The sequence below is a fragment of the Camelus ferus genome, chromosome 16 (assembly GCF_009834535.1).
Source record: "Camelus ferus isolate YT-003-E chromosome 16, BCGSAC_Cfer_1.0, whole genome shotgun sequence".
In the NCBI taxonomy this organism is placed as follows: domain Eukaryota; kingdom Metazoa; phylum Chordata; class Mammalia; order Artiodactyla; family Camelidae; genus Camelus; species Camelus ferus.
The window spans coordinates 14,547,991-14,567,707 of NC_045711.1; the positions used below are offsets into that span (position 1 = coordinate 14,547,991).

Consider the following 19,717-nt stretch of genomic DNA (forward strand, 5'->3'; position numbering starts at 1 on the left):
GCGCCTGTGTATGTAGGGGGTGAGGGTCTGTCCTTTCCTCTCCTTGCTAATCTTATTACAATACAAAGGGGGCTTGAAAGAATTTCCTTACTCAGCCTGGTTCCTAAGCTAGGAATTCAGTTCATTCTGTGTTCAGGTGGATTCTGAATCCCACTGGGGAGAACTTGGTTCTGTCGTGCTTCCTTCAGAAAGGATGTTCACGCTTAGAAATGTATTTTTCCCAGAAAGTATGTTTTCTCGTGCCATATTGACCACCTCACAGTTCTTGCTAAGTTTGTTGAGCACTTAAAATGGTATCTCGCATAGTTTTGTTATGTCATTTGTTAGTTAAATTATGTACACAATTTGCACAGCACACCAGAACTGCTAAATCAAAAATCTCCATTTTTCGCTACCAAAAAAAAACTATCCACAAAGCAATATGCTGATATTTTCATTGTCCAGGAACTTGAGTGGAAATTTTATGTTTATTTAAAACTTCAATGGAGGTCGATAGCTATAATGTATAGAGTGTTTCTCCATGTAAGTAAGACAACAGGAAACAGTCCAGAAGGAAGTGGGAAAAAGTAAGAATGGCAATTTACAGAACAAGTGAAAATGGCTATAAACATAAGATACACTGTGCCACCCGTTATGAAATGAATAGAAATTAAAATAATCCTGCGATTCTTCAGTGATCATATTTTCAAATATTAAAAATATTTTAAGGATCCTATATTGTGCCAACAGGTAATACCATACATTGGCGGTGGAGGTGGGACTGGAACACTCCCCTTGAATGTACATTTTATCAACATTTTAAAATTGTGAGCCTTTTGACACTATGGTTCCTACAAAGATATTTATGCAAGTGTGAGAAGCCACATGTAAAAGGATATTCCTTGCAAGTTTGTTTGTAATAAAAATATAGGAATAAACCTAAATATGAATCAGGGGGAACGTCTGTAAAATAAATAATAGTGTTGCCACATCTTGGTGCTAAATACAAAAAGAGGATGGGAAAAGTGAATATACACTGTTATCCAAATTTGTAAAAAATTAATAAAGAAACAGGCATGCACGTACATATACACACATGTCTATGCTTAGGAAAAATTCTGGAAGAATAGACAGAAAACTTACCAGTGCCCATTTTGGGAAGGGTGTAAGGCAAGGGACTTCACTCTACTTTTCATATTTTTGTGCTGTCTGAATTGCTACAATTGGTTTATAAGCCTGCTACAATCAGGAAAGACAATGGTTTTATTGTAGGATATACACCCAATGCTAACAATATTGTGTCTAAGTGGTGGACATTCGGATGGTTTTAAAAATTTTCTTCATTATATTTTTGTACTCTGGAAAATTGTCTACAGTGAGCATCTACTTTTCATATCTGAAAAATAGATGGAATTTCAAATAAGAGTTCTCTACAATTTAAACTATAGCATATGATCAAAATCATGTTGAACATATGGACAGGGTAAAGCTTCAAAGGACATACACCTGCAAGTTACTGGTAATTAAACGGGCGGGGGGATTACAGCAGATTTTTCCTTCCTTCTGCTTGTTTGTAAAATCGACAGCCGAGCAATGTGAAGATCAGTGGCGGGAAAGACAGAGAGTTTATCGTTATTGTAACTGATGTGCTCGTTAGGACCTGAGCTCCCTCCCCCCTGATTTCCTACCTGCTCATTGTTCCCACACAGCGTGTGAATCACAGCGATGTAACACTACTGGTGAACTGCCTGGAAGTGGGTCCAATGGCACCACGGAGACACAAGCCAACAGAACAGAAAGGGGTCTTCAGGGTTCACTCCGTCCCGCCCCCTACCTTAAGGCAGGTAGGTTTCCGACCCACTCCACACAGAGTTGTCCGTGCTTTTCCTAAAGATAGCCAAAGAGACCCCCAACCTGGACACTGACACGCCCACAAACAAGAACAAGTGGTTCAACCCTGCAACGGGGAGACTAACCCACTACGCTGTGTTTTTCTTCCCTTTTACAAACAAAACTGATCCACGGTTGTGGGTCGGTACTTTCCAGAACAAAATTCAAAATGTCTAAGTTTCCTTTGGCAGGGAACACCTGAAGAGAGGAGGGGTAGTTGACCAAGGGTCCCAGCCCTGAGGCCCCTCATTTTTCAAGTATCTGTCGCTCTAATTCCGGCAGCCACCTCCACTCCCATGCTGGTCCCTATTTTTATCCCTTCCACAAAATAGAATTTTCAAAAATTCTTTCAAAATACTAATATAGCCAAATAAGCTATGAAAAAGACAAAGGCCAGTAGGTACACCAAAATGTGAGCAGTGGTTCCGCCTAAGAAGATGAACGACATGCAATTATTTTTGAACTCTTCTTTCTAAGTGTTTAAAACAAGGCATATACATTGTTACTGCGCAGTGACGCTTATGCTCTGTGTACACACAGGTCTCTCTTCATCTCGGAAAGAGTTTCTTCTACTCTATCTTTGATTATTGCTTCCAGTTTAATTGTACTGTTTTCTGATTCAAGAATAGTAGTTACCTGTATGCTGATTTTATATTCTCTGTTCTGTTTATCTATTATCTTGCTAATTGGAATTTCTCTCCCCATTGCCTCTATATTCCTGGAGAACTTCTCCATTGATCTATGTCACTTACACTGATTTTTTTCCTACAGAATCAGTTTACTTTTTTTCTTCAATTGCTGTTAAAGTATTGGTTTTGTTGCTGTATTTCACCATCTCCTTTTTCATTTTACCCTGCTGTCTTTTCATGTAGTCCATTCTCTCCTTAAGGATATTTTTAATATGTGTCCAACAGTCTGTATGATGCTTGCAGTAAATACACCTTCGTGGGCTGTGTATGTGAAGGAGAATTCAGGCCAAGAGAGCAGAAGCAGTTTCTGGGCAGGGCTGGGGACAGAGGTCATGTCATACCTGGGGAAGATCTTTCTCCTTCATTTCTAAGTACTGGCAAGTCGGCTGGGCTGCAGAAAATGAAGGGAGATTACAGTTTTACGCCTGACACATAGTAGGAGGTCAACAAATATTAGTCCACCTTTCCACCCTTCCCCTCCTTCCTAAGTTGCGTTGCTTCTGAACTTTACTAAATGCCAGACTCTAATTTATCTAGGGCTCAAATTCATCAGCTATAAAATAAAAGAATAGGGCATGAGGTGATTTCTGGGATCCCCTTCAATTCAGGCATTTTAGGATTCGATCACTGTGCACCATGCAGAGAAGGAACAGCAGATGCTGGGATTTCTGAGACCTTGGTCTGCAGGGGTGAGTTCTGGGGTGCTTCCCAGCACCCACAACCTCTGCAAAGACAGGAAAAATAAATGACCAAGAAGGGGCCCACATTGCAGCGTGCCTGCCTACAAACAATTCGCACGCGGTTGGAGGCACCCAGCTGGAAACCAGCGTTTCATCAGCAGCTTCATTTGCAGCAGAAAAGTTGCTATTTGCAATAAAGTCAGTAACTTGATGGCTGGGATTCAGTGGCTCCTGGCCGGAGCCATCACCAAACAACCAATTTTCGCTTTGTGAGTCAGAAATGACCCCTCCAGTGCTCCGTGCCTGAGGGAAGGGAGGTGTGGGTCTTTGTTGGGACACATTTGGGCATGGAGCCCTTGGGGGCTTCCAGAGGTGGTATCTGACCTGTGGTTCTTGCCGCTTACAAGCTGTTCACACCACAAACACACAGCTTTTCTTGTTCTGGGAGTCCTCAGGAGCCTGCCCATCTTTCCTAGACTCAGAAGGAGGAAGGCAGGCAGGCAAGCGGTGAGAAAAAAGGAAGACAGGAGGATGCAGCTGCTTGGAGCAACAAAGAGAACATCGGATGCCTCCGGAGTGCTGGGTATTCTGCTCGGATCTGTCCCAAGCCAGCCGCGTGGCCACAGCTGTCACCCCCTCTCTGAATGCAGGGTAATCAGGCGTAAAGGGTCGAGGTTAGACAAGGCAGTCTTGGTTTGACTGCCCTTCGTCTCTATGCTCTATGACTCAGTTATTGTAAACGGAGATGGGTGGAGAAAAGGAGGAAATGGGAGAAAAGGAGGAGGAGGGGGAAAGCAGGTGGGTGAGGAAAGGAAGAGAGGGAAAATGAGGAAGGCTGGCACAATAAACAGGAAGACAACACAGGTTTGCTGGCAGAATTCCTCGCGGAGCAGTAAGGAATCTCGGCAGGAATGATGATGACAATCGTTATCATAGAAAACCCAAGTCCTAATTAACTTCCTAAAGGGCAGCATCCCGCAGTTGACTCAGGGATGCTCTCCCTCCCGACGCCCCCGTCTCCAGAACCCATGAGCATCCTTCCCTCCTGAGGTCATAGTTCTGGAAGCCAAAGGGGAGGGCAAGGGAAGCACTGGGGCTGTGAGTCTGGCCGCCTGGCCTTGAGTCACCCCCAGCAGTCCCCTGGACACAGGGCTGAGGTGGCCCTGTAGAGATCGGGTCCCGACACCCACGTGCTCCGAGCAGGCACCACCAGCATCAGGGTGCTAGCCACTCTGTGCCACTGAGGGACTGCCAGCCACTTCCCAGAGACAGGTGGGCCATATGCCAAAGGCTTCTTGTCCACAGAGGGGCCACTTGTGACCTTCCTGGCTACCTGGTTCTGTTCTCAGTCTACCTGGCTTTGCTTTCACGCTCCTTACAGCCATGCTCAGCTCAGCAGCTGCCTCTTCTAGACCCCGGGATGTGTGCTGGTCTCCGATCCTGTATCCCCTTGCCTCGGAACTGACCTGGCCCCTTCCCCACCTCAGCTTTATCTTCAGAGCTCCTCGGATCTGCCTCGCAGTCTCCTAACGGCCAGTTTCCAGGAATTGTTCATACACGGCCCAGAGCACCCTGCTCTTACCAAACTGAGAGGAATCCACTCTAAATCTTAAGGACTTCACGGCTATATTCAGATTATCTTTACAAGATTAAGAATGGTTGTGTGTGGGGGTGGGGAATAAGTAATCAATTCAAGGACAATTTCTGGAAAGAAATCAGGTTCAAGTTTTTTCAGGAAATTAACAGCATTAAAAAAATTTTAAGTGATGTGAGCCATTGTGATTTCTCACAAAAGCCTGCGAGGGACTTAGGATTGGTTTGTAACCTGTTGCCAAAAAACACCAAATGCAGAGTAAGGTCATCCTAGGAATTGAAGTTGATGAGGTTATATTGGTTTGTGGGGTCTTGACTTGTCTGAAGGACCGGGGTGTGTGTGAATCAGAGAATGTGAGCAAAAAAAAAAAAAAAAAAAAAACCAAAAAACTAGTATTAACCTGAAAGGTCAGGTGAGCACTGGGGTAGCTGCTCTAAAAAAATGTCAAGCTGAGGGGTTTTTAAAGCAGCCACAGTGATTACAGAGAGCACAAGTGCACCTTGAGAAACTCTCCGATATTGGAAAGGGATTTACAGTAAATTGACAATTTAGGCCTGGGAGGATGTCATTAGGCAGAAACTGAGAACAGCTGTATTATTAAGAGTATCAAATTTGGTTTCAGTTTTTTCATTTCGGCAATATTTCTCCAATACTATTTTGAAATTTGTATGTCAGTATAGTCATGGTTAATCTCAATATTTATTGTTACATTAAAAGCTCATTTTTATAGATTTAGGAGCCCTGGCATTTTGGCTTCTTGTAGCTCTCCATCTTCCATTCAGTGACCTGGCTTGTGCAGTTAAATGCAGCTGCCAAGAGGTTAACCAGGCCTGAAGGAGGGTTGTTGGACAGGGGGCTGTGGACCTCAGCATCAAAAACATCTGAAATGCTTGTTTAAAATATGCATCCTCAGGAACCCCCAAAGGTCTTCCAATCTTGGACTGAGACCCAGAAATCAGAATGTCTTGGAGCAAAACCCAAAAATCAGATGTTGAATAGGAATCTGTGGCAAACTCCATTTTCCAAAGATAACTACCGCAAAATCTCTCTCATCCCATATCCTCTTATGCGGTATGATCTCACCTCCGTCCCTTCAAGAGGTGGGGTCCGGGTCCCCCTCCCTCCTTCAGTTGGATGGGCTTATGGCTGCTGTGACCAAGAGAGTAGAGAGAAGTAGACACTGTCTGACTTCCAGGGCTGGGGCAGAAAAGGTGGTGCAGTTTCCCTTTTTTATAAGGACACCACCCACATTGCATTAGAGACCCACATGCTAATTTAATTAACTGCATCTGCAATGGCCCTACTTCCCAGCGTGGTACATTCCAAGGCACTAGGTGTTAGGACTTCAACGTATGAATTTGGGGAGGACACAATCCAAACCTTCAACAGGACCTGAAGGATGGGGATCCCGTTATACAAAAATCTGGAGCTGAGCGTGCCAGGCAGAGGGCAAAACAGGAGCAGAACCAAGTTCGATGTTCAGGAGCCAGACGGGCAGTCCACGCCATGCAGGGAGGAAGGCGGGCTCGGACTCAGCTCCACCATCTCTGTGAACGTTCCTTTAAACATCGCATCAGCAGTACCCTCACCAGGAGTGATCGGATGCCACATCCTCTTGCCGATTCTACTTTGGACACGTCGCTCAGAACCCAGTCCTCCTCTCCATCCCCACCAACATGGCTTTGGTTGAGCATTTACTTCTCTCTGCTATGATTTCAGTTGCTGGTTCTTGATCTTCCCGCTTTTAGACTGTCTACCATCCCATCCATCCTTTGATATGCCAACAGAATCATTTTCTAAAACAGAAATCCTATCTCTCATTCTTTAAAAAAAAAAATCCTCCATTGCCTCTCCATCATTTGCAAGATAAAGAACAAAATCACCAGCGTGGGGCAGAAGGTCATACAAACCCAGCTTAGCTCCGGCTGAGTTTCCAGCCTTTCTGCAAATTGGACTCACCTCCCATTATCCAGACTTGCTGCGTCCTTTCAGGACTATTTTTGTTCATGCTTTCCCAGTCTTCCCACTTTTCTCTTGATGAACACCTTATCTTTTCGGAGCCAGTTTGGTCCTCATCTCTGCTAAAAAAACTCCCTACTTTCCTCCGTTCTTTCTTGAAAGCCTCCCCACCCTCCTTGGCCTGACGTGGAATGAATCACTTCTTTGTCTTTGTTCCCCTTCGCACTTCGCTTAGCCTGTATCATCGTGGCTTGAATGTACTCGTGTGGACACCGGTCACTCGCCTCTCTGGCTAAGACCAAGAATTATCTGAGCTCAGTGCCAGTGCCCAGGACAGCTGGTATTCAGTAAACGTTTGCCAGACCGAATTTGGCGGAATGCTGGTAATGAACTGAGTGCTGGCCTTCAGGTTAAGCTCAGCAGTCACCACTGTTGACCCGAAACGAACAGACTGCTGGGTATCTCCCCAGCCAAGGTGGGTTTATTCAGAATCAGCAGAAAGTCACAATTCCGGGGTCTGCAACCCTGGCAAGTTATGTGTAAGTCCCTGGACAGCAAGGGGAGGAGAATGGTTTTTAGAAGGGAAAAGGGAGTGGCGAGGGTGCTAATAAGCAGAGAGTCCACGGCTTTTCGTTGGCTGAGTCGTTGCCAGGGAGTCTGTCTTGTTCCCATTGGGCTCTGCTATCATCTCGGGGCTTGAGAGCTCCCCCTTCCGGCCCCCCAGCTCTATGTAATTGCAGTTTGTGATAATTCGTTTTTTACACCACCCTTTCGGTCATTGGCATCAGTGGCCTGGGATCAGAGCTAGTATTACCATCCCTGTCAAAACCTGTGTCACCATCACTGGAACAGAGTAGGTTTGACATCTAGGCATGAATTCAAGTCCCAACACTGACACAGACTTTAGGTACCATCTAAATCTCTTGGACCTCAGGTTTTTTAATCTGTAAAGTGAGCCACTTGGACCAAATAAACCTTTTGCTTGCTAAAGAGCCCCGCCTTTCCTGCTGAAGTCAGCCTTATACAATAATCACATCACCATCAACATGAACATAGAGCGGGCTCTTCTTTTGAGCAGTTGCGAGAACACAGGTTTCGGCCAACAGCTCTTTTGAAACTGACATTACCTTTGGCATTTTTTAGAATTGTGTGTTAGGAGAAAGGAATGGTTAAGGGTGTAGCTTTGCACATTTTTTTGTTTTTTGTTTTTACTTATAAGCTCCTGGGTCGTGGTAAATTAAAGCAGCTTTTCTGTGAATTTACCACGCAGGAAGGGTGCCGAACTTCTCCTGTGGCCTCCTGGACCCTCTCCCATTAATTTCCTCTAATTCTCATTAGCATGTTTCTACTGCAGACTCGGAAGCAGAGAGAAATCCTTGTGCAGCTCATTTAACACCTGCAGGTTTTGAGAGTGGGTAGAGAAACCACATCAATGAAATAATCACTCGCTTTCTCAGAGATTTTAAATTTGAACCCTTTAAAGGTTAGACTTTTGTTACGATTTCTATTTATGTTTTTTTTCACATCGAGTCGTATGTTAACTAATGCTCTTGTCTTTTCACATGTAAAGAGAGGCGAAAACGGAATCTGAATGAAACCATTTTCAGTATCTGAATGGCCGCAGTCAAGACAGTCTTCCGACATTTCAGAGGCGGGTGTGGCTTTTCCCTTCCACAGCACCACAGCCGGCCTTAGGAATCCCTGGCAGAACCGGTAGGTAGCTATGAGGTGGGACTGGCAGGTGGGGTCTGGCCTGGGAGCTGGGTGATGTTCTGTGGTTTGGAGATTCATTGGGCAAAGAGGGAAGCTCTCTGGTGGACTCTGGAAGGGTATGAGAGTGAGGTTAGCAAAAAGGGATGGACAGAAGAATAGTTAGAGGCTTGAAGTCGTGTCTGTGGGGCGTGGTTACTCCTCCTTCTCCGTGGGAGGCAGGGAAGAGGGCTCCTAGAGCATCACTTGGGGGGAAGGCCAGTCCAAGCAGGGAGGAGGGGCAAGCGTCCACTCGGAGCAGGGCACCGTGAGAAGATCCCTGGGAGACTGTGACCATGTCCCTGGGAGTGATAAGAGCTCGATGACAGACACCCCCTTCTCCCGAGGTTTCTAAAGGCAGGAAGCTTGCAGGAGAAGCCCTCAGCAGAGGGGCAGTGGGGACTGTGGTTCAGAGTGCCTGACAGAGGGTGGAGGGGCCGCGTCCCCCAGAACCCCAGGGCCCTTCAGGAGCAGGACGAGGCACTCAGTCATCCCAGGGCATCGCACGGAGGGCTGCCAAAGTTAGAAGAGGAGGCAAGTGCTGAGGACGTGCCCAGGGCTCAGCCAGGCAAGCTCGGTGATACCCAACAGGAGCAAGGTCGAGGGTGTGGCCCACTGGCAGATGCAAAAGGAAACAAGGAAGAGGGCAGCAATGAAAGAGGCCACAGCGAAGCCGCACTTCACCCCGGGACAGCCTTGCCTGCACCTGCAGCGATGCAGGCGACCGAAAAAACGAAGACGAAAACAAACCCCGGATAGAACAAGGTGGGCCTAGTGAGACCAGGATGCTTTACAGTTGGGTGCATGTCATCTCCAATGACCCCCTCATTCCTCTCTGGCCTCCTAGAGGAAGGAAGCCTGGAACTGTGGTGGGAGGAGAGAACCCAGAGGGAGACCATGGCCCCATCCTGCACTGCAAGGGCGGAGTGAAAGAATAGCCCCCTTCCTACTACGCCACGATGAGAAACCAAAGCTGATTATGAATTTACACCAGGATATTTGAGGGGCGGGGACAGCCCAGTGGTAGAGCACATGCTTAGCATGCAAGAGGTCCCTGGTTCAGTCCCCAGTACCTCCATTAAAATAAATATACAAATAAATAAACAAACTTGATTACCCTTCCCCCCCCTAAAAAAAGGAGCTTTAGGACTCTGGGTTGAGCAGTCCCTCCTCCTCCCCAATATTCTGGGCCTTAAGGAACAGAGGTCCTTCCTCCCCAGGGTCTCAGAGCAGCAGCATCTCTCGACTCCACCTCCACCACACCTTTGGGTTAATATCCATTGTATGTTTTCTTCCTCTAAAAGGGGCCTCCTTTGTCTCCCCTCCCTCGGCTAATGGTCGTATATGGCACAAATACGTTTCTGGTTTGCTACTTATATTTCAAACTTATTTTTGTTGTTGTAAACTTCTGAAAGTTTGGGTAATCATATTTGTCAATCTTTTTTTTTTTTTTTCCCAAGCACTCCGGTCCAGTGTATTCTCTGTTAATGTCTCTCTCGCTTCCCCTGCTTCTGAATGATGCTCAGCTGCATCTACAAGGTATGGTTCATGCCAGCCTCCCCGCCCCAACGGTTCCTCTGCATTTTGTGGTCGGACTTTAGTAAGCAGTCTCTTCACATATTAGAAATAGAGCTGATACACTTGCTGGATACTTGTTTGCCCATAAACACTTCTTCTTCTTCCTTTTTTTTTTTTTTTTTTTTTTTTTTGTCTCTTCATTCTACTGATAGCTGAGCTGGGTATAGAATTTCAGATCCAAAGTAGCTGCTCCTTAGAAGTTTAAATATTTTGCTCCTCTGCCATAATTCAGTGTTGCTGACCAGAAGTACACATTAATATGCTCATCTTTCCCTGTGAGCAACCTCTCTTTTCTCTCTGGAAGCTTTAAGCACATTCACTTTATGTTTTGAGTGAGGAAGTCTCAGCAGGATATGGGACTTTTTTTCCTCATTTATCCTTCTCCATATTCAGTAGATGTTCGGTCTTAAGAGTCAGGTCTACTCTTAGCTCAGGGAGCTTTATTTTTTTCTTTAATGCCTGTAATTATGCTTTATCTTCTTATGCGTCTGCCTTCTCCTTCTAGAAGTCTTTTAGATTGCTGTCAGTTTTCCTAGATTGGACATTTGTGTTTCCTAACTTTTCCCTTACATTTTATTTATCTTTTTGCTCCAAGTTCTGAGAGATTTCTTTGATTTTATTTCCCAGATTAAAAACCTAATCTTCATCTCTGTACGATTGATTATTCAGCCTTTCTAGTGAAATCTTTATTCTTGCAGTAATACCTTGATTTTGAAAAATCCTTTCTTATTCTCTGACTGGTACCTTTTCAAAAGAAACTGCTCTCAATTTGTAGTTACAGTATCTACCAGACCCACAGACAAAAATCAGAATGGTTTTAAACAATCCTCATCTTCTCCCCAAATTCTATTCCCCCCCCCCCCCGGGATTATTTAGTTTGTGTTTACTGATCCTTCTCTTCCTCTTTCATGCTTCTGAGTTTTTAAAACACTTGCAGTCCTTGTTCACAAGTGCTTTATATTTGTCTATGATGAGCTACTTTGCTGTGTGTAGATAATTGGTGTGCATTCCCTCAGCAGTTGTGTACATCTCCTTCGTAACAGGCCTTTTCCTTAAACAGAGGGACCAAATGTGAGCTTTCAGTCAGCAAGCACAATTATAGGCAGGCTCCCTTTTAATGTTTGGGGACCAAGAATAAGAAAGCAGGCTGGGGCCCCCTCAACTGTCAGTGCAACGCTTCCTGAGAATGGAGGCCTTGACCGCTCCAGTTTTGCTATTTTCCTTGCGGTGCTCAACACCCTCGCCAGGAGTTCTCCTAGGGCAGGATAGATGTAAGTCATTTGTTTATTTCTCCTACTGAAAGGTGGAGCTTGACCCCCACTTTCCTTGAGTCTGTCTCTGATTATTCTGATCCATAGAATATAGTGGAAGTGGCACAGTCAGATCTGGGCCCGGACCAGCTCTCACCTCCTGTCTCTTAGAACGCTAGCTCCAGGGAAAGTCAGATGCAGCGTGTAAGAAGTCCAATTCCCTGGAGACCACCATGCTGTGAGGAAGCCAACGCTAGGCACATGGAGAGGCTGTAGGGAGAGACAGAGGCCTGACCTGGCCCCAGATATCCAAGCCATTTGGGTGGCTTGTGCCCAGGCACTGGACACATGAAGGAGGAAAGCTTCAGGTGACTCCACCAGCCCCGTACCCCAAATCCCTGCACCTACGTAAGAGACAGATCATAAAACTGAGCCCAGTCAACCCGCAGAAAGATGAGAGATGATGACACATAATTGTTTGTAATCATTAAATTTCAGAGTGGCTTGTTGCCAAGCAATAATAGTAATAGATCACCCATTTCTCGTAGTAGCAGATCAACTACTTTCTCTAGAAAGCAGTTTTCAAGCATTGGCCTGAAGATAAAAGCCGTGGCTCCCAGCCACTCTGTTTTAGGGGAAAAAGACCCACTGAAATAGTCTTTGAAGTGCAGCTCTTCAATAAAAACCTTGAAGATGATCTGTGGCCCATTCTTGCATTTGGGAACTCTAATGTGGACCTTCTCTGGTCTCCTCCGAGGTGACCGATGTTTAACAATAGAGCCTTGGACTGTGGTTTCTTCTGGTTTTTCTGTCAATCAGATAAAGGCTATATTGTATCCTCCAGACTTCAAAATTTAAGAGTTACTGATGGTATCTATTTCTTTTCCCCCGCTCTGTTACATGGTGCGTGTGCGCGTGCGCACATGCACGCGTGTGTGCAATTTCATTGTAAACCTGGAAGACTATGGAAGTAGCAACAGGTGCTCAGACCGCCATCTTGAACTGGAAACTTAGTAAATTCCTAAACAGAAGGAATCAGCGATAAGAGGGCTCATCTTGTATTTTAGAGAGCTTAGCAGTACTGGGCAAGTGAAGAGTGTACCACCTGCTAATGCCCCATAAAAGCAATTATCTGGGGAAATTTATGCAAAAGCCCACTTAAACGAATGCTCCCAAGGGAGAGGAGTATGTTTCCCTGTGTTGCCACAGGCTGGCTCGCCTCTCTCACACACACACTGGAGCAGCATAAAGGGCTGGATCAGAGGGTAGAGAAAAAATGACACGAGATTTTATGGCCGGCATGAAAACCACGGCGTTAAGTCCTCAATATTTTTGTGAATCTAAAGTATCGGTCTTTTATGTTGCAGACCCTTTGGTGGGGAGAGCAGAGCAGCAGAAAATACCAACTTTTTGCTTGACTCAGTGGAGGGGACGCAGTAACTCTTTCAAAGCAGAGCACCATGAGGCAAGGCCACCTGGCTCGTGTGGTCCAGGTCGAAGCCCTCCGCAAGGAGCGGGACGTGTGCCAGGGAACCAGCGCCTGGGATGGTTTCTGGGCGGCGAGGGAAGACTTCCACTAGCTCTGGAGGCCTGTCATGCTTGTCAGAAGCTTCTTCAGGGATGCAGACAGCTCTTCATTGAGATTTTAGAGTCTTCATTGGCTTCCATTTCTGTGTTTAACGCAAGAATCCTGTGGTCTCTCAAGTCTGTGGGGCTGACTTTGGACAGAAGGGGGCAGGGTCCCGGGGGGTTGATTCTTAAGGATGAACACGGAAAATGAAAGAATTGGACAGCTCTGGTGGGTCACCCTGAAATAGACAGGTTTCTTAGGAGGGTTACAAAGGGGGGTGCCTCTCAGAGTGTTCGTTGGTACATTGAGTTTTAAGCGTGATGGATCGTGTAGTCGGTGAAGCAGTGGTGGAGGGCCGCAGGCAGCCCCAGCCTGTTCTCTCATCCAGACCTTTCAGTTCTGGCCCGAACCTCGAACCTTCCATGCAGCCTTACACTTGACCGCACCCAATCTTCTTAGAAGGCCATGGACTGTCTCCAGCAGTGTTATTTGTATTATTATTATCTGGGCAAGCTTCTTGGATGTTTACTCCCTAAGAACTCATCAGAATGTTCCTTCCAACTCACAGCTCTTCCTAAGAACATTCTAGTAAGTCCATTATTCTCCACTCTGTTTTATTTTCGGTGATATTTTGGTGGTACTCTTAGACACATGTCCCATATAAATGTTCCATTGGCCTGTCTCTTAATCTGGCTGTGTTCTAGTCTGACTTTCAGAAGTGAGTCGGTGAAAGCTTAAGAAGGATCAGACAGAGCTCCACCTAAAAGTCAATAGTGCTCAGGATATACCAATGTTAAAACCTTTTAAGACTCTTTCTGTCTGGGCAGGCTTACCACAATTTCCCCCCAACTCCCTGCTTCCTGTAACAGTTATTTTCAAACTTTAGTGGGCCTAAGAATCACCTTGAGAGTTGGCTAAGAAAATCAGATCCCTAGAAATTCTGCTTTGTTGGCTTTGGAATGAGGCTCAGAAGTTCTATTTCTGATAAGAACCCCACCCTAGCAAATTCTGATGCAGGGAGAGCATTGATTTCGCACTAAGAAATAACAGGTCCAGATGATACAAAATGAATCTTACTTGACCTGGAAAGCTGGGTGCGTTTACTGAAGATGAAGAGGGGATTTTTAAAAAAGGGGCATTGTGTGGCTACATCCCTTCCTGCAATGGAGTATAGAGGGACAAACCCCAAAGAGAGGCGTGAATGGTAGTTAACAAAAAAGAAAGGGCAAATCGATCAATCAATCGCTGGCAGTTACATATTACAAAAAAGGAGAGACTTGGGGATAACTGGGTATGCTTAAAAATAATCCTAGAAGAAATGTTCCTGTAGGAGGCACCTGAGAACCATGAAAAGAGATGGTGAACTTCAGGAAGAAGAGGATTCATCTGTTCCTCAGATCAGCCCAGGGAATAAATGAGCCCCCCAGAGGGATTCTGTCCTTAGGAGAAACATCACAGAAAATGAAAATGGGAAAGGATCAGGCAAAATTTGTTACATCAAGCAGGTTTTATCTCTACCTCCAAGCCTGATCAATTGGTAGTGGCTCCCCGGAGCACTTTATCAAGAGAGATTGCGAAGTCATTTCCAGGCTTAGCAGAAATGTGTGTGTTGATTGATTAGTTATGTCTGACATGGGCAAGGACAAAGAATCAGATGCATCCTTGCAGATGCTGCTTAGTCAGTGATTGTGAAGTTATCCAAGTTCCACTGCAGTAGAAAGACTCAGTCATTCCTGGCAGGTACCATCTCTTCCCTGCTATTTCCAATCAGGGAGAGGTTTTCCACGTGAACAATCATTTAAACACGTTGTGGTATTATGTTTACACTCCTCAAGACGGCTGCCGTGCTGGAACATCTCAGGTGCTTCCCTGATCCGGTGGAAATTCAGACCTGTTGTCCCTGTGCAGCCTCCATTGCACACTTTCTTAGCTGAGTCTTCCACACCCTTTGCTTTGCCCAGTTTTACAAGAGAGAAGGCAGGGCAGGAAGCGGTGGTGCCTCTTTCTTGTTCCACTCAAGGCCTCAATTGCCAACCATTGCCACTCCTGCCCCAGCGATCTCAAGATTTCAAACACACAAAAATGAGCTGTACTTCATAAAATGACTGGGTGTGCCTGCCTTCAAAGAGCAAACGCTATTTAAGTACCTACTTAAAAAACAAAAAAAAAAGATTGGTGTGCTTATATACGATTGAGAGGCTAATTGCCAATCAACCATGTCTATTCATTCAAGAGCATGCCTGTCAACACTTGGTTGGCCTAATTTGACTTACTCTGGGAAGAAACTGCAGAATAAAAGAAATGCAGATTTTTCTGCAGTTCAGGGTTACCTTTCTCTGCTTTAGTAAAATTTTTTTTTAGTAGCTTCCTTGTGTGTCTCCCCACCCCGCAACACTGCTTTCTTTCTGACGGCTCCCAGTTTTGGTTGGGGATGCACGTTGGCCTAGGGAAGCTGGTTTCACCCCAGTTCCAGAGAAAAAGCATGTAACCAGTCAGGGCATTTGTTCTGCCTGGCTGCAGTGATTGGCTCAGTGGTGGGCACGTGACCTTAGCCATCCACTCAGAGCAGTACTTGGGACTTTTGTTGATACCATCTTTATGGCACCTCTGTCTTGCTGCAACGGTGTGGCTTGTGAACGCTATCCTAGGATGAAGAGGAGAGCCAGCCTTAGGAGAAGACAACTCAGAGAAGAAAATGTCGTGAGAGATAAAAAAACAAAGCCCCTGGTGACATTATTCAGCTGCTGTACCTATGCATTTTTCAGGCAAATGAATCGGTGTATCTTCTCTATCGTTAGAGACAGTTTTAATTAGCTTCTTTCTTCTCTGGTCCTTGTAACGCTAGCTGATACACTTAGTTCATCTGAATCAGGAGAACCCATTTCATCAGCACCATCTTTGTTTTTTATGACTCAACTTTTCCTTTTCTAATTTTCTTTTGTGAATGAGATTTGGGAAGCTGGATAATAAACAGCTGATAATGATTGGGATGAAACTCTCAGTCATGTTCCAAGGGGTGCTTTGGGAAAGAATATGCATCTTCTGAATCAATACCATTTACATGATGCTAACAGGAAGGGAATGAGAAATAGGCTGGTTTTGTTGTAGAGGAAAATGCCTGTGTACTGTGGGGAGGAATTAATTATGCAAAATAGTGAAATATGTGCAGACAAATGCTAATTTGTCAACCTGTAAACCTGATCTTCCTAAATCTTAGTTTGCAGTAAATTGAGTCATTTTCAAATATATTAGGCAAATGAGCTGAAACCCTAGTATGATGTGTGTATTTAATCCCGATGCCTAAGCACGTACTACTTTCCATGGGATAGGAACCCTCTGACCTCTGGGGCCAGATTTTATTACGTCTTCTGTAAATACATCAGTGAATATTGTAGCTTCTTGTTTCCGCCGCAGTAACAGCAGAGCTGCTCAAGGGCTAAAACAGGATAATGAAATTGAATCACAGATTTACACGTGTGAGGGGGTTGCAGAGAAGAGTACCCAGCGAGCTTTCTAGGCAGCACCAGGAAGTGAGTGCAGTCACCTTTGCACTAATATACCCTTAGGAATTCCCCTTGCAGATCAGAAAAGAAAATGTAGCAAGCTCCCTGAAGACAGTTCAAGGGGGAGTAACTAAAGACAGACTTCTCCTGGATGAGTAGCTTCAGAGGAAGGCATCCAGGAGAGGAACGGATGGAGTCTGCAACAGTAAACTGCTGGTATGGCATCGCCTTTGATCACCTTAGTAATGCAGTTGGCCATGTCTGGATGTCACGGTCTAGACCCTAGATGCTGGGCGAGGGTTCGGACTCTAATGCCTCTTGCATCCAGCCACCTAAGAGCCCCAGAGTCCCCCGTGGAAGTGAGCTAGCCCTGCAGGAAGGACATAGCAGCCCTGGAAATTTGAGGGCTCCTCTTGGAGCTGCCCTTGGTTGTTTAGACACTTCAATGGTAAAAGAGAAATGAACAGATGTCTCATAAACATTGTTGATGGAGCCGTTGAGAGGACATGACCCCCGGTGGACCTGCAAGCTGGACTGGGGGCAATCAGAGGCGCCTCACCGTGCCCCGTCCTTGAATGTACATTCTGCCCACTGTTCCCACAGTGGGAGCTGTTTTCAAGGATGCAGCCTTGAGAGGGTGATGTGTGGCTAAAACCGCCTGGACTGCGTACACGGCAGAGCCCAGTTAAAGCCTCTACATAAACTTTTAAGATTCTGGTGGGCAGCTGCAGAGGTCTACTCGTCTCGTGGCCACAGGTCCAAGATAAGCCTTGTATGTAAGTTCCTCGGTTTACTAAACCTGCCGTTAACCAATCTGGAGTGCTCTGTCTCTTTCCTGGGTCTCTCCTCGCGCTCTGCATACAGAAGTAGTTTGGGATTTCAACAGAGGGATCTCCTGAGATTGCAAACCAACAATTGCACTTCTTGCAGTCATCTTGGGTAGGAGTAATTTCAGTGTGAAAAATGAAACAGGAGGAAAAAAGTCAGGCAGGGGCGCTTAATTCTTTTCTCTCCTTGTCAACATGGAGCAGGTCTGATGAGGGAGCCCCCATCACTGGATGCCAGGAGTCCTAACGGCTTTGCTTTAGGTGAAGAGATTTTTCTGCTCTTTCAGATGCAGCTCCCCCGATGCCACCGTCACCAACTCACCCCTCCTCCCCTCCCCACTGGCCCCTGCCTCCCACGAAGGCTCGTTTCTCTTTTTCCAGTGCAGACAGGGCAGCTGTAGTGCCCGTCTCTTAGGAAGCCATGCAGGGGTAGGAAGAGCTCTGCAGGAGGTGTGGAGGCCCCTTGAGACTTAAGAGACTCTGGTCATCATTTATATTTAGAAAAGATTTTTTTTTGGGAGCTTCCCTTTTTAAGAAAATATTTTAATTAGTGTACTTTTGAATATACACTTAATGCCCATGGTTTAACCTCCAAGTTACGAAATGATGCACCTAGAAAAAAAAAATCTCTCTTCCACCCTTTATCCTCAGCAAAAACCTTCCCCTTCCAGAGGCAAACTGAAGTTATTCATCTTTTCTATATTCTCGCTGTGGAATTTTAAGCATTTACAGTTGGTGACAAGCATATACATAGTTCCAGTGTTACAGAAATGGTAATGTATTATACACATTCTTCTGAATTGTTTTTTCACTTCCTATTCATGGAAATAATTTCCTGTGAGTATCTAAAGCACTTCCTTATACTTTTTCAGTGGCTGAATAGTATTCCATGATATGAATGTACTATAATTTCTTTAACGAATCCCCAGTGGATGGGCATGTAGGTTGTTTCCATTATTTTGATGTTCAAACAAGTGCTGCAGTAGATGACCTTGTCTGTGTATCATTTTGTACATGGATATGTTTAGAAAAGGACTAAATTCCCAGAAGTGGAATTGCTGAGTCAAAGGGAATGCACATTTGTAATTTTGAGAGATTTCTAATTGCCTTCCATAGAGGTTACACCACTTGCATTTCAACCAGTAGTCGACAAGAGTGCCTCTCTCCCTACACATTCAGTAGCACGATGTTATCAAACTTTTTGGTCACTGCCAATCTGAGTGGTTTAAAAAAACAAGTCATGACAGTGTGGTTTTAATTCTCATTTATGTTATTATAATTGAGGTTCATAATTCCCAGGTATTTGAAGAGCATCTTATCCATTTCTATAAACAATCTGTTCATGCCTTTTGTTCATTTCTCTACTAAGTTATTGGTTTTTTCTTATTGAATGGGAAGAACTCTTTACATGTTGAGAAAATTAGCTAATCACCTGTGATTGAATCACAAATGTTTTTTCAGGTTGTCACGTGTCTTTGATTTTGCTGAGTAAATATTTCCCCCTTGCAGACAAACATGTGTTTCCCTAGTGGCTAATGATGCTGGACGTCTTTTAATGTATTTGCCTTCTGTGTGTTCTGTTCAGTGAAGCGCCTGTTCACATATTTTGCCCATTTTCAAATTGGAGATTTTTGCTTTTTGCTGTTGAGTTTTGAGTTTCTCTATATATTCAATGTATTCTTTGTCAGACTGTGCTTTGCATATATTTTCTTCCAGTCTTTAGCTGGTCATTTCATTCTCTTAACAGTGACTTTCACAGAGCAGGAGTTAATTTTTATGATAAGTTTTAAGAAAATTTAGAACAAAAAATCAAGAAATATGTATACCACTCCAATGGGATGTTTGGAAAATGTACCCTTTTAACACATTCTGTAGGAAAGTGTCAATAGAAATTGAGAACTATAAATGCTAGACTAAAATTGTCTTCCCATTTTACAGATTAAGGATTCTGTACTTTGCCTTCGTTTTTAGTTCAAGGACCTCTTCCTGACCCCACAGTGAACAAATTTCTGTGTGTAGTTAGGCAGCATGGTATAATCCGTCACAATATAATTCTGCTGGTTGTTTTTACCATTTAGAAGCCATGTGAACCTTCCCAGTTCCCCAAATCAGTGGCCTCTTTCCTTCCTTTGAACTCACACATCACTTTCCACCTGCCTTTTTAAAGAAAAAAACACTTAACATTCTCCCATCGAAGGTATTTATGATGTGATGTGATAAGTAAGAAGGGACCCTGAAGGCAGCCCAGCCGACCTATCCCAGCCTCGCAGCCTTGGCTATAGAAAGGGACCATGTTTCAAGATCCAGAAATTGAGCACATGGAATTTTGAAAAGATGCAAAGCCTTACAGAGATATTAACATGCAGTGGGATTTGATTATATGTTGAGAGAAGGGCTTTTATTGAAGAGAGATTATTATATGGAATCAAGGTGGTCTTGGACCCCTCAA

At 44.8% G+C, this 19,717-nt stretch overlaps 1 protein-coding gene across 1 annotated transcript in view; it reads left to right on the forward strand.

Moving 5' to 3' along the window:
* Nucleotides 1–19,717, forward strand: part of SHISA6 (shisa family member 6) — a 378,159-nt gene that overhangs the window by 111,767 nt on the left and 246,675 nt on the right. Inside the window, exon 8 of the mRNA XM_032498808.1 lies at nucleotides 1,689–10,079. The gene's annotated coding sequence lies outside the window, so the exon portion shown is untranslated. The remainder of the gene's footprint in view (nucleotides 1–1,688; nucleotides 10,080–19,717) is intronic.